This window comes from Durio zibethinus, chromosome 28 (assembly GCF_047325235.1).
Source record: "Durio zibethinus cultivar Kanyao isolate XHJ-2024 chromosome 28, ASM4732523v1, whole genome shotgun sequence".
Classification (NCBI taxonomy): domain Eukaryota; kingdom Viridiplantae; phylum Streptophyta; class Magnoliopsida; order Malvales; family Malvaceae; genus Durio; species Durio zibethinus.
Genome location: NC_143189.1, coordinates 14994641 through 15005641, shown reverse-complemented (window position 1 = coordinate 15005641; position 11001 = coordinate 14994641). Strand labels below are relative to the sequence as shown.

Here is an 11001-nt window from a genome sequence, read left to right as displayed (position 1 = left end):
ATAATATCAAAGTTACTATAATACCCTCCTAGTATAATTACTACAAAGCCATCTTACCATAATTACAAAATGCCTAATCTACCATATTTGGCCAATATTACTATAATACCCCTTATACCATACTTATGAAAATACCTCTCCTACCATAATTGATCAAAATCATTACAATATCCCTTATCCCATAATTACGTAAATACTCTTATAATTGCTTTATAAGAAATTGACATATGACATTTTGTTTTAAAATTGTTATAACACCTTTATTAAATTACGTATTAAATTTTAATATAATAAAAAATTAACCGCATATTATTTTACTAAAATACCTTTACCATTAAAATGAAAAAAAAATTATTTTTAAAATAAAAACTATTTAATCCATGCTGTAGTGGGGACCGCACACTACTATATAAAAAAATAAACTTATAATTTCAAGTCTATATAAACCTCTCTTACAGAACCTAAGGAGCAACCTAGATTTTTGTTTATTAACACCTAAATTTCTATCTACCTTCTAGTTTGGAAAAGGAAAGGGAAGAAAAATATGGGGGAAAAAGGAATAGGGTCAGTGTTGATGGTTTGTTTGGTGTTAGGTGTTCTAATAGGGCAATCCACAGCTTCTTTCCCGAGCTGCTACAAGGATTGCTTTGTTATGTGTGTTGCTACCCCAGGAAATTCACCGTTGATTTGTGCTCTCAAGTGCGTCAAGAATTGTATCCTCCATACCTCAACTTTTGGTAATCTCCAAGACACCCAATACTTCTGCAAGCTTGGTTGTTCTACTACCATGTGCACAAGTCTCAGCTCCAAACAAGATCCTGGTAAATCTACTTTCTCATATATCCTTTTCAGTAAAAAAAATTGTATGAAACGGTTATTTTATATCAATATTTTTCTTTTCATGTAAATCACGTCATATAATCATCTTATTAAAGAAATTAACTATTTATTATATATCATATGTAATAATTAAATTGTGAATATTTTTTTTAATAAATTTATACATATGATATGTCATAAATTATTGATTTTTTCTAACAATATAATTATCCGACATGATTTGAATGATATAAAAAATTATGTAATAATCATTTCATACTTCATATATATACATATATGCACACACACACACACAAACGAGCATAAACTGATTAAGGTTTTTCTTTTCTTTTCTTTACTTCCTTATTAGGTGAAGGAAAAGTTGAAAGCTGCGTTGATTCTTGCTCAGAGACATGCGCCATCAAGAACTAAGTCACTACAATATCTAAAATATAGTGTTTACATCGTGATGTTTTTTATTAGTCAAATGAATAATTGATCAAATGGAAGGAACTAAGGGTCCAATCCAAAGTTCCTAGAAATTTGCCTTACAAATTGAAGCCATGTATTTGTAACTTGGCCCCCCAAATTTAATAAAAGTTTAATTTCATATTTTATATATAATTTTTTGTCAAGTGGAAAAAGATAAACTTTAGAATGTTTTACATTTTTTGTACAAATAACTAAAAATTACTTTGTTATGTTTCGGAATATGAATTTGAAAATTTTGAATTTTATTTGTTATATAAATTGCAAGGATGAAATACATATAAATTCATATAAGTATTTCAAATTCACTATTAAATAGAGATCAAACAAATTCATAAAATTAAAAATAATCATAAAAATTATGTTCATGCATTTATTTTTCGTACAAATTATAAAAAATTTCAAATAAATTTCTTTTCAAATTCAAGGCGTGATCTAGTGTAATCGATGTTGCTCTTTACTTTTAACTTAAATAATAAAAATGTTTTAAAAATTTAAAACTTTACCTAAGTAAATTCTTATACTTTAATTGTATTCAAATAAATTCTTAATTTTTAATTTGAATCCTAATAAGCCCTTAACCTTTAATTTGTATCCAAGTAAACCTTCAAACTTTTAATTTGTACCTAAATTAACCCTTAACATAAATCACTCTTGCATTTGAAGCAAAGACATATTTGGATACAAATCTAAGTATAAAGGTTTTTTAATATAATAAAAGTATAAAGATTGATTTAAGAAAATTAAAATAGTATAGGGGCTTTTTTTTTTAGCATTTTAGCCTTTATTTTTTTTAGCAAGAGGGACTTGAATTTTTTTTTTTTTTTGGGAAAAAGGTGTGTACACCAAAATTTATATAGATACTTGGTAAGGATTTATACAAGGAATATTCATCAATATTGCTTTTCTTTTTCTCAAATAAATGAGCTGTAATTTACTTGTGTATATTTTGTTCTTATCTTTATTTGTCATTCAAATATTGATGTGCATCCCTTATATATATATATATATATATATATGGAAGTTATATAAATGCAATACACTCTGCTCACTTGAAAATGAAGTGAGTAAGAATTTATACTAATTAAAATCTTTAAGTTTTGACAAGTTTGAACATATGATCAATACATCATTCATGAGCACAATAATCAATTGTTTGTCATCGATATGTTTTATTAATATAAAAATTTTATAGCCAATGAATGCATGGTTTTACTAGGAAGAGGAAGTCTTACAATGTTTAAATCTTAGGTTCAAATTTCACTTTGAGGTGACTAGGTGCTACTTTTCAAAGTTTAGATAGTAAATTTATTTTGACTTTAATAGGAGATATTACTAAATAATTTATCTTTTTTTTTTAATTTGGAATAATTTATACTTTTATACCTAAATTGATAACTTGCCCAAGTATAGTGACCCATAATAGGAATTCTTATTCTCATAGATTTTTTTTTTAACAAAACGGGTAATAATTTAGGGATAACTGAAGCAGTTGTAGGTAGTAAGATATTATTAGTATTGAATCAATCTTTATTTTAAAATGACAAAATATGAAATTAAATAAGTTTAATTAAGATTTAAAAAAAAAACTTATTTCGTATTGTTCTTAAGTTTTATTATTTTAAGTAGTAAATAAATATTATTTCTTTCAAATTTGTTATTTGATTTGAAAAAAATCTTGAAAATTTATTTTAGAAGTTTGGTCTTAATGTTTATCTAAAAATACAAAATTTCAAGATTGATGATTATTTGGAAAATGTTTCTTACGTTTAAGCAAACTTTTGTTTATATTTTGTATTTCTCAAACCAAAAATTCTTTTTCAAGATTATTTATTTGAGTTTAAATGAAAGTCCAATTGTTGTATTAAAAGAAATCTATTTATCTTGAACTTTATATAATTTTGATACTATTAGTTTTAAGAAATGGAGTAATTAGAGAAAGTTATTTTGTAACAACAAAGTTTTTGCAACATTGATTTTGATTTATTTTCTGTATTGACTTATAAAATTTTAATATTTGAATTATATGCTATTAGAAAGTTATTTGATTATACTTTCTAATGGACTAAAAAAATTCAAATCCCTATTTTTTAAGTGAAGATATGGTAATTTTTCTAAAAACTATGTATATGCAGAGTGTTTGAAAATTGCATAATGGATAGATTTGGAAACTTGCTATAATTTTTATACATTGATGCAAATGTTTAATTTTATATTGATGGAAAGCTCATTAAGTATATTTTTTACTTCTTCAAATGGATCATGATTTGGAGTTATATAACTCAAGATATGGTCAATTAAATAAGAAGAGTGCAGAAAGGCCACAACATCCTTGAATGTTACCCGACATGAAAGGATCAAAGGCCTATCAAAAGCGATCAATCCCTTAACCTAAAATAGCTAAAATTTGAATGAAATTCATGATAGTATCGATCTGTTTATGAATAAGATATCGATCTCTAATGCCTTAGCATGACTTCTGAGAGATCTGAATGATGAGTATGAAAGGCTTGATGAGAAAAATAACATATTGAAAGCTAGAGATGATCTAACAGTGGAAGTGGTTGAAAAGAAGAAAGAAAAAAACACAACATAAACTCTAAATCTAAGCCTTGTGGAAGTGATTTACAAAAAAACGAGCCCATATTCGAGATAAGGAGAGCGAAAAGCAACAAGGGGAAAATTTCAGCTTGCCCTAACATCGAAGGGTGGCAAAGTACAATGCCACTATCCACGCGTTTCTAAGTGGGTAACCTGACCAGTAGCTCGACCCAAACCAGCAACCCATCTCTTTGTCCTTATGGCTAAGCTGAGTCGAGATGATCCAGTAGTCGCTCCAGCCAGCTCCTGTACCTACAGCCAAGCCGTAACCCCAACTAAGCTAAGCCAAATTTTTTTGGTATTTTCTTTCCATTTTCATTTCTATTTGAATTTATTTATTTATTTATTTTTATTTTTGGAATAACTTGCATGATTGGATTTTAGGAAAAAGTAGATAAGACATTAATAAAATATGTTTTAAGAATAAATAATAATTATCCAATGATAAAATTTTTAGAAAATTTTAAATGATAAATTTTTATAAATTTCTTAGGTGAGAATTTTTTTCTAAATTTTTCCAAATGGCAGAATAATTTAGATAAATTTTAATAACAATAATTAATATTTATTTTCAAAAAAAAGATAAAAATAATAATAAGCTAAAATAAAACTTTTTGGTTGAAAATATTTGAAAATTACCTAATGATGAGATTCTTAAAAATTTTAAATAATAAATTCTTAAAAAATCTCTATGTGAGAAATTTCTTTAAATTTGTCCTAAATGGTGGAAGAATTTAAACAAAATTTCAAGAAAAATAATTGTCATATAATTTTCTTTCCAAAAGAAAAAAAAAGAAGAAATAAAAAGAATTTCTAAATAGGCCCAGATGGTGGAGAATTTAGAAATTCAGAAGAAAATATATTTTAATTTTGACCAAAATGGTGGAATAATTAGATATATTTTCAACAAAAACTAAAATAAAAAATAATCGATCTTTTTTCGACAACGAAGCCTCTTCAAGAACACAAATAGGATTCTTAAATACTCTTGAGGTGAGAGAATATTTTTAAAAGTTCTACCAAATTGATGGAGAATCTTAAGAATTATTTTCAATATTCAATACATAAAAGTTTAAGACCATTAAAATCAAGACCTTATGATAAATTTAAAATAAAATGGTACCATCATTTCGATGGGTATGTGGAGTGCTATAACCTTCTTCATATGTAACCGAACTCTCAAACCTTATTTTGGTTAGTAGACCAGAACCTATTCTTTGAGGGACCTTTAGTCATGCTTAAAAACCCCTTAAAAGGATAGATTCTTTAGGTGGCCAGTCGTACCTAATTAAATAAGATTGGTAACAACTCCATTTGTTAAGTCTAGCTATAGATTTATGGACTTATATGTTATGACATGTTGATTAGGCAATATATAAATGGAAAAAATTTAATAATTAATTAATACTAATTTATAATATTTTATTTAGATTTGCGATTCGTATATTCATCCATTTATTTAAAAAGCATTTCCTAGATACACCATTACCTTTTTTAAAAAGGAGAAAATCAATGAAACTTGGTTTTAAGGGGTCAGAAATAAAGATGGGAAAAGGATGCGCAAGTGATGTTAAAAGCCAAATTTATAGTGTTTTTTCTGTAATAAATGCATTAAACAAAAACAAAGATATGATTATGACGTAGTCAAGATACACATAATAAAATATGGTTATAAAACTTCTGTCCATTAATTTTAAATTAACTTTAATTTCCTTTCTTTTTATGTTTTTCTCTTTCAATTTCAATTGTCAGTGTGACCACGATGAAGCTGGTGTCAAGAAAAGTAGGCTTCTAAATGGAATGTGACTGTGGACACAGTTAATAATGGGGGTAGTCATCGATAAAGTTACAATTGGGATTGGAGGTGTTGTTGGAATGTGTTAACAGCTCCATTTAAGAGTGTTTTTGGTGGGTCATGAGAGTAATAATTTCTAATTATTTTGCTTCTATTTGCAGCTCAGTTTTTTTTTTCTTTAAAGTTCTTTAACCTAGTTATAATCTCATGGTTACAATTTTTTTGTAAATGCAAGTGTAAAATATATCCATCACAAAAGGGGAAAAAATCCTAGTCATGTTATTAATCCTACTTGATTGTAGTACTAATGTTATCTAGTTGGTAATTGATATATTATTATAGCTTAAAAGAACAGCTCTTTATGCTCTGCCTTTGCTATAATCGAATCAGTATGCTCTCTCAAGTTTGCCTATCATTAACTCTTTATAGCTCTAGTTGTCTTATTTTCTGGGCTAAGTTCTAATTTTAGGACTTCAACTTTTGTTTCTATGTTTATTTGAGGATATAACCTTTTATTTTGATCAAATTGAGACCAAAACTGTAAAAGCCAATGGAGTCTATTAAATACATTAAATTTAACTATATGACCATATGACTAAAAAATGGCAAATGATATGGCAATCAATAAAATGAGCCTATTTAATGGCTTGAATTATCAATGGCATTCTCTAAATGGGAATTTGTGTCTTCTGCTTACTTCATGTGGTAGGAAATGCTTCTATTTGTGCTTGGCCACTGGGTACCATAACCAAGAACTAATATCTGTGCCAAAGTGTTTATTCATAAATATATATTTCTTCTTGTAGTTTCTGATGCGATATCATTTTTTTCTCCTTTTCCTTTTTAAGTTTGAAACTCCCAAGATGTGCAAGTCTATTGAATTTGCTGAAAAACCTCTTGTCGATGATTGGAATTGCTTTATAACACTTGTCAGTAGTATTAATTTGATTTGACTAGAAAGTAGCAAGTATAGAGTTGGCACAGAGATAGGGCGGGTCAGATTTTTTCTTTCCCCGCCTTTGACCTAAAGCCTTGATACTTTTACCCAATACTTGAACTGCCCTCACTAAAAAGTTCTATGGAGCATAATTTAATGTGGATTTACAGTCAAATTCTAACTATAAATATAGGCAGTAGTTAAAGGTATAAATGTATATTCATCCATTTACAAAAGGCATCAAGGAAACACCTACAAGACCTCGCAGCAGCTTTTAGCTCAAGAAATGTTGGCACTGTGGCACTTCTAGAAATATCAATATCTGATAGAAGTTTTTCCATCCAATCCTCCAAAGAACGCCTTCTCTGTAATATACTAACCATTTTGAGAATATTATTATTAAAAATGTTGTATTATTCCTTAAAAGTAGGAAAAATAAATGAAGCTCATCTTAAGCATTATCAAAAGGAGAATGCACACCATTTAATGTCAACAAAATAATAGAAGTGCATAATCAGTTTTTAAATTGCCAATAAATAATGAGAAAAAGGCTAAAGCAGTAAAGCTAGATGTGTTATAGTCTTCAACATTCATCCAGTTCATCAACATGACCAATAGCAATAAGAGTGTCATTTACCTTTTGCCTAGATTATTATGGACTGACCCATGTACACATAGAATATAGAGTTCACCTGATTCTTCAATCTTGCATTATCTAATCTAAATATATTGCAAGCATTAACAAATTTAACATAATCACTCACAAATTCAAACTTAGTACATACAACTTTTTTTATCTTGTAAAAATCTCACAAATTCTCACCATAAATAATAGAATTATAAAATACATAAAACATAGTAAATTAAAACTCAAAAATTCTCACCATAGATGATGAAATTATGAAATATATAAAACTTAGTAAACTAAGATTCAAATATCAAACAAGCATAAGTTAATAACTAAAATTTAAACATAGTACATGATACAAGATAAACATCAAAAGCTTAAACCACCACAATAAAAAGTTAAATTGTTTAAATATCCTTTCATCCAACATGGTGAAAATCTTCCAAGACCACAAGAAATCATTTCATTATCACTAAGCACCATATCCTCATTCTCTTCTAACCATACGAGTCCTATAAAATAAAACAATAAGATGAATAAATAAATCTCATAAAATAATATATTTAAAAACAATAATATAGAAAATGAATTAGTTAAAAAAGATAATACTATTTACCAAACTAGTTATCTCTTCCTCAATCTCACTCTCATAAATATCTTTGTAGATAGAAGTTTCTTCTAATGAAATTGACCCTACAAATTAAATAATAAAATATTAACAAATAATATATAACAAAAAAAATATAATAATTAACAATATGCCAAAATAAAAAAAATAAAATTATATAATTTGCATTATTATACCTTCTTCTTCAGCCCATAACCAATTTTGATAACATGTTAAAGCTTCCATAGTTGATGGATAAAGTCTACTATGTTGCGCACTCACCAACCTCCCTTTAGTACTGAAAGTAGACTCTGAAGCAACAGTAGAAATTGGTCTAGCCTAAATATCTCTAACAATAAGCTATAAGGTCGAAAATTGAAGTCCAATTAGTTTTCACCAATTCAATATATCAAAATTCCCTTTTTTTGGTATGACTTCTTCATCAAAGTAATGATCTAACTCTAATTTTTCTTTTAATTTTTTCATTTTTTTCCTTGAAACAAAATCATCATAGTCTCCTAAATTTCCTAATTCAGTAACACCAACACCATTTAAGGATGAAAAGCTTGAAATAGAAGGTTCTTCTTCCTTTTGCAAAGCCAGTTTCTCCTCATACTCTTTAAGCAAATCCTGACATATTCGCACAATCTTTTCAATTTCAAATTTAGCATTTTCTCCATAAATCTTTTCAAAGTAATACTCCAACAACTCTGTTTTGTACCTTGGATCTAAAATTGTGACAACACCCATTATACCATTCACATTATTCGAATATTTTTCAAATTTACCTAACATGCTTATAGCCATATATGAAATAATTCTATTGGTATGCATAATTCATTCATTTAATGCCAATATGATTTTACAAATATTAGGAAAATAAAGATTTTTAGTAGCATATTTTGTGCCAGAAAACCCTTTAATGATATCATAAAATAATTTCAACTTCTCACAAATCTCATTTGCAAAGATCCAATCATTTTTAGTTGGCAAATATTTATGCAAAGGATCACCATGTAATTGCACACAACAAGGAAAAACATCTTTAAAAAATAAAGCTATTCGAAGCATCAAGTAAGTAGAGTTCCATCGTGTTTTTACATTAGCACACAACTTTTTTAAAGTTGGAATACGCAATCGACGCGTTGCCTCTTCAAATTTTTCCCACCACTTTGGTGTAACACTCCACAAAAGGACACTATCACGTATTCGTTCAATTCCATGTCCAATCACACTCAATCCATCTTTCATAACCAAATGCAAGATGTGTGCACAACAACGCATATGAAAAAAAACCTCATTAAGCATAAGTGCATCACAACCAATTTTATCAATTAGCAACTCAATAACACCATCATTCACACTACAATTATCCACTGTAATAGATGAAAGTTTTCTATCAATATAATCCAATCTAAGAACATTTCATCAAACTTGAAGCAATGACCTATTTCGTATGTGGAGTTGGCACATATTCAAACCTAATTAACAAATCAATTATTTACACTAATTTAATAATTAATTTAATAATAATTATTACTTAATAAAAAACAAACACTATCATAATAAGACAATTTAATAAAATATACCTGATGATGCATTTTTGTAAGTTCCATTGATTATCGATGTAATGAGCAATGATAGCCATGTATCCTATTTTTTGGTGATCAGTAGTCTACATATAAGTTGTGATAAAAATGCTCTTTTCATTAGCTTCTAACTTGGATATTGTTGTTGCCTTTTCCTTTTTGAAAATCTTCAAAATATAACTCTTTATAGTATTTCGAGATGGCATAGGAAACAAAGGTTGGAGACTGTAAGAATACTTTCTGAGTTACACATGTTCACCCATTGATAAGGGATATTCATGCATGATTATCATGGTGGCAAGCTCCCCTCTTATGACATTTTGATCAAAGGAAAAGTTTTTTAGTTTTACTTTTCCATCTGCCTTATTTTGATTTGCTACCAGTACTTGTTGATGAATATCCATTTGAAATCATTTGCTGCACCTCTCTGAATACTCACGTAAAAGACTTGTCCCATTCTTAGAAGCACCACCAAGGTTTTTCTTACAATAATTGCATATTGCCTTCCATTCATTATTGATCTTCTCTTTTTAAAATGTTTCCATACTTCTGATTTTAGCTTACTTGAGTTATACCCACTATCATCAACTTTAACACCCTTATTAGTCACACTTAATGATGGAGTTGCTTTTTCATCAGATGTTGGAATGGAAGTTTGCTGAATTGGTGATTGATGTGAGGTAGAAGCAAAAGGTGCTGAGAAACATGAATTATCTCCCAAATTAGACATTTTAACTTCATTCATAAAAAAAATTAAAGTTATTATTCTTGATATTAACAAATAAAGCAACTGAATAAATTAACTATATCAAACCAAAATAGAAAGGTTTATTAACAAATAATTATACTAAAACAATAGAAAAATAAACTTAGAATCTAAGTATAAAAAAAAAGTAGAAAAGTTCATTCCATAAAAAAAAAAAAAAGATTATCCTACCATGTACAATATAGCTTGCACCTTTGGACAAATAAGGAGGCTAATTAGCAATAAAAAAAGTTAAAATGTCTTCATTTGTCTTATCAAACTTAAAAATCCAAGAAACTATGTAAAGCAATAAGTAAATTTATACCATGGGAAAGATTAGTTTATGCAGAAAAATATATGTGAAAGCAAAATGAATATACTTTTCCTTTCACCCAAGAAATGCATGTATACAAGCAACTACAAGTGGTTAGTTAATAGGGAATTGAGTCATTGCAAGGAAATTTGTTTTAACTCGAATGCCACACTAAACAACATGCATGATGTCATTTGATTTCAAAATAACGATGAATTGACAGCCCAATAAGAGGCATATCTTATGCAAAGAATTAGTGACATACATAATCCAACAAATGAAGTAATTTATCTAGCCTAGAGTTGATTACAACAAATGCGAAGACATACATAGGTGCCCAAGGCAGTGCTGCTGCAAACCTGCTTATGTCCAAAAATGTATTTGATAGAATTAAGGATTTATAAAAGACATGTTACGCAACCTACTAAGCAAATTTTACAAATCAACATAAACTACCACTACCATAAACTTGACTAAA

The 11001-nt window shown here is 27.9% G+C and overlaps 1 long non-coding RNA gene across 1 annotated transcript; it reads left to right on the top strand.

The window, feature by feature from the left end:
- Positions 1–471: 471 nt before the first annotated feature.
- Positions 472–1443, top strand: LOC111281331 (uncharacterized). The gene is made up of 2 exons (XR_016335178.1): positions 472–821; positions 1190–1443. It is a non-coding gene; the product is annotated as an uncharacterized LOC111281331 (long non-coding RNA).
- The last annotated feature ends 9558 nt before the right edge of the window (positions 1444–11001 follow it).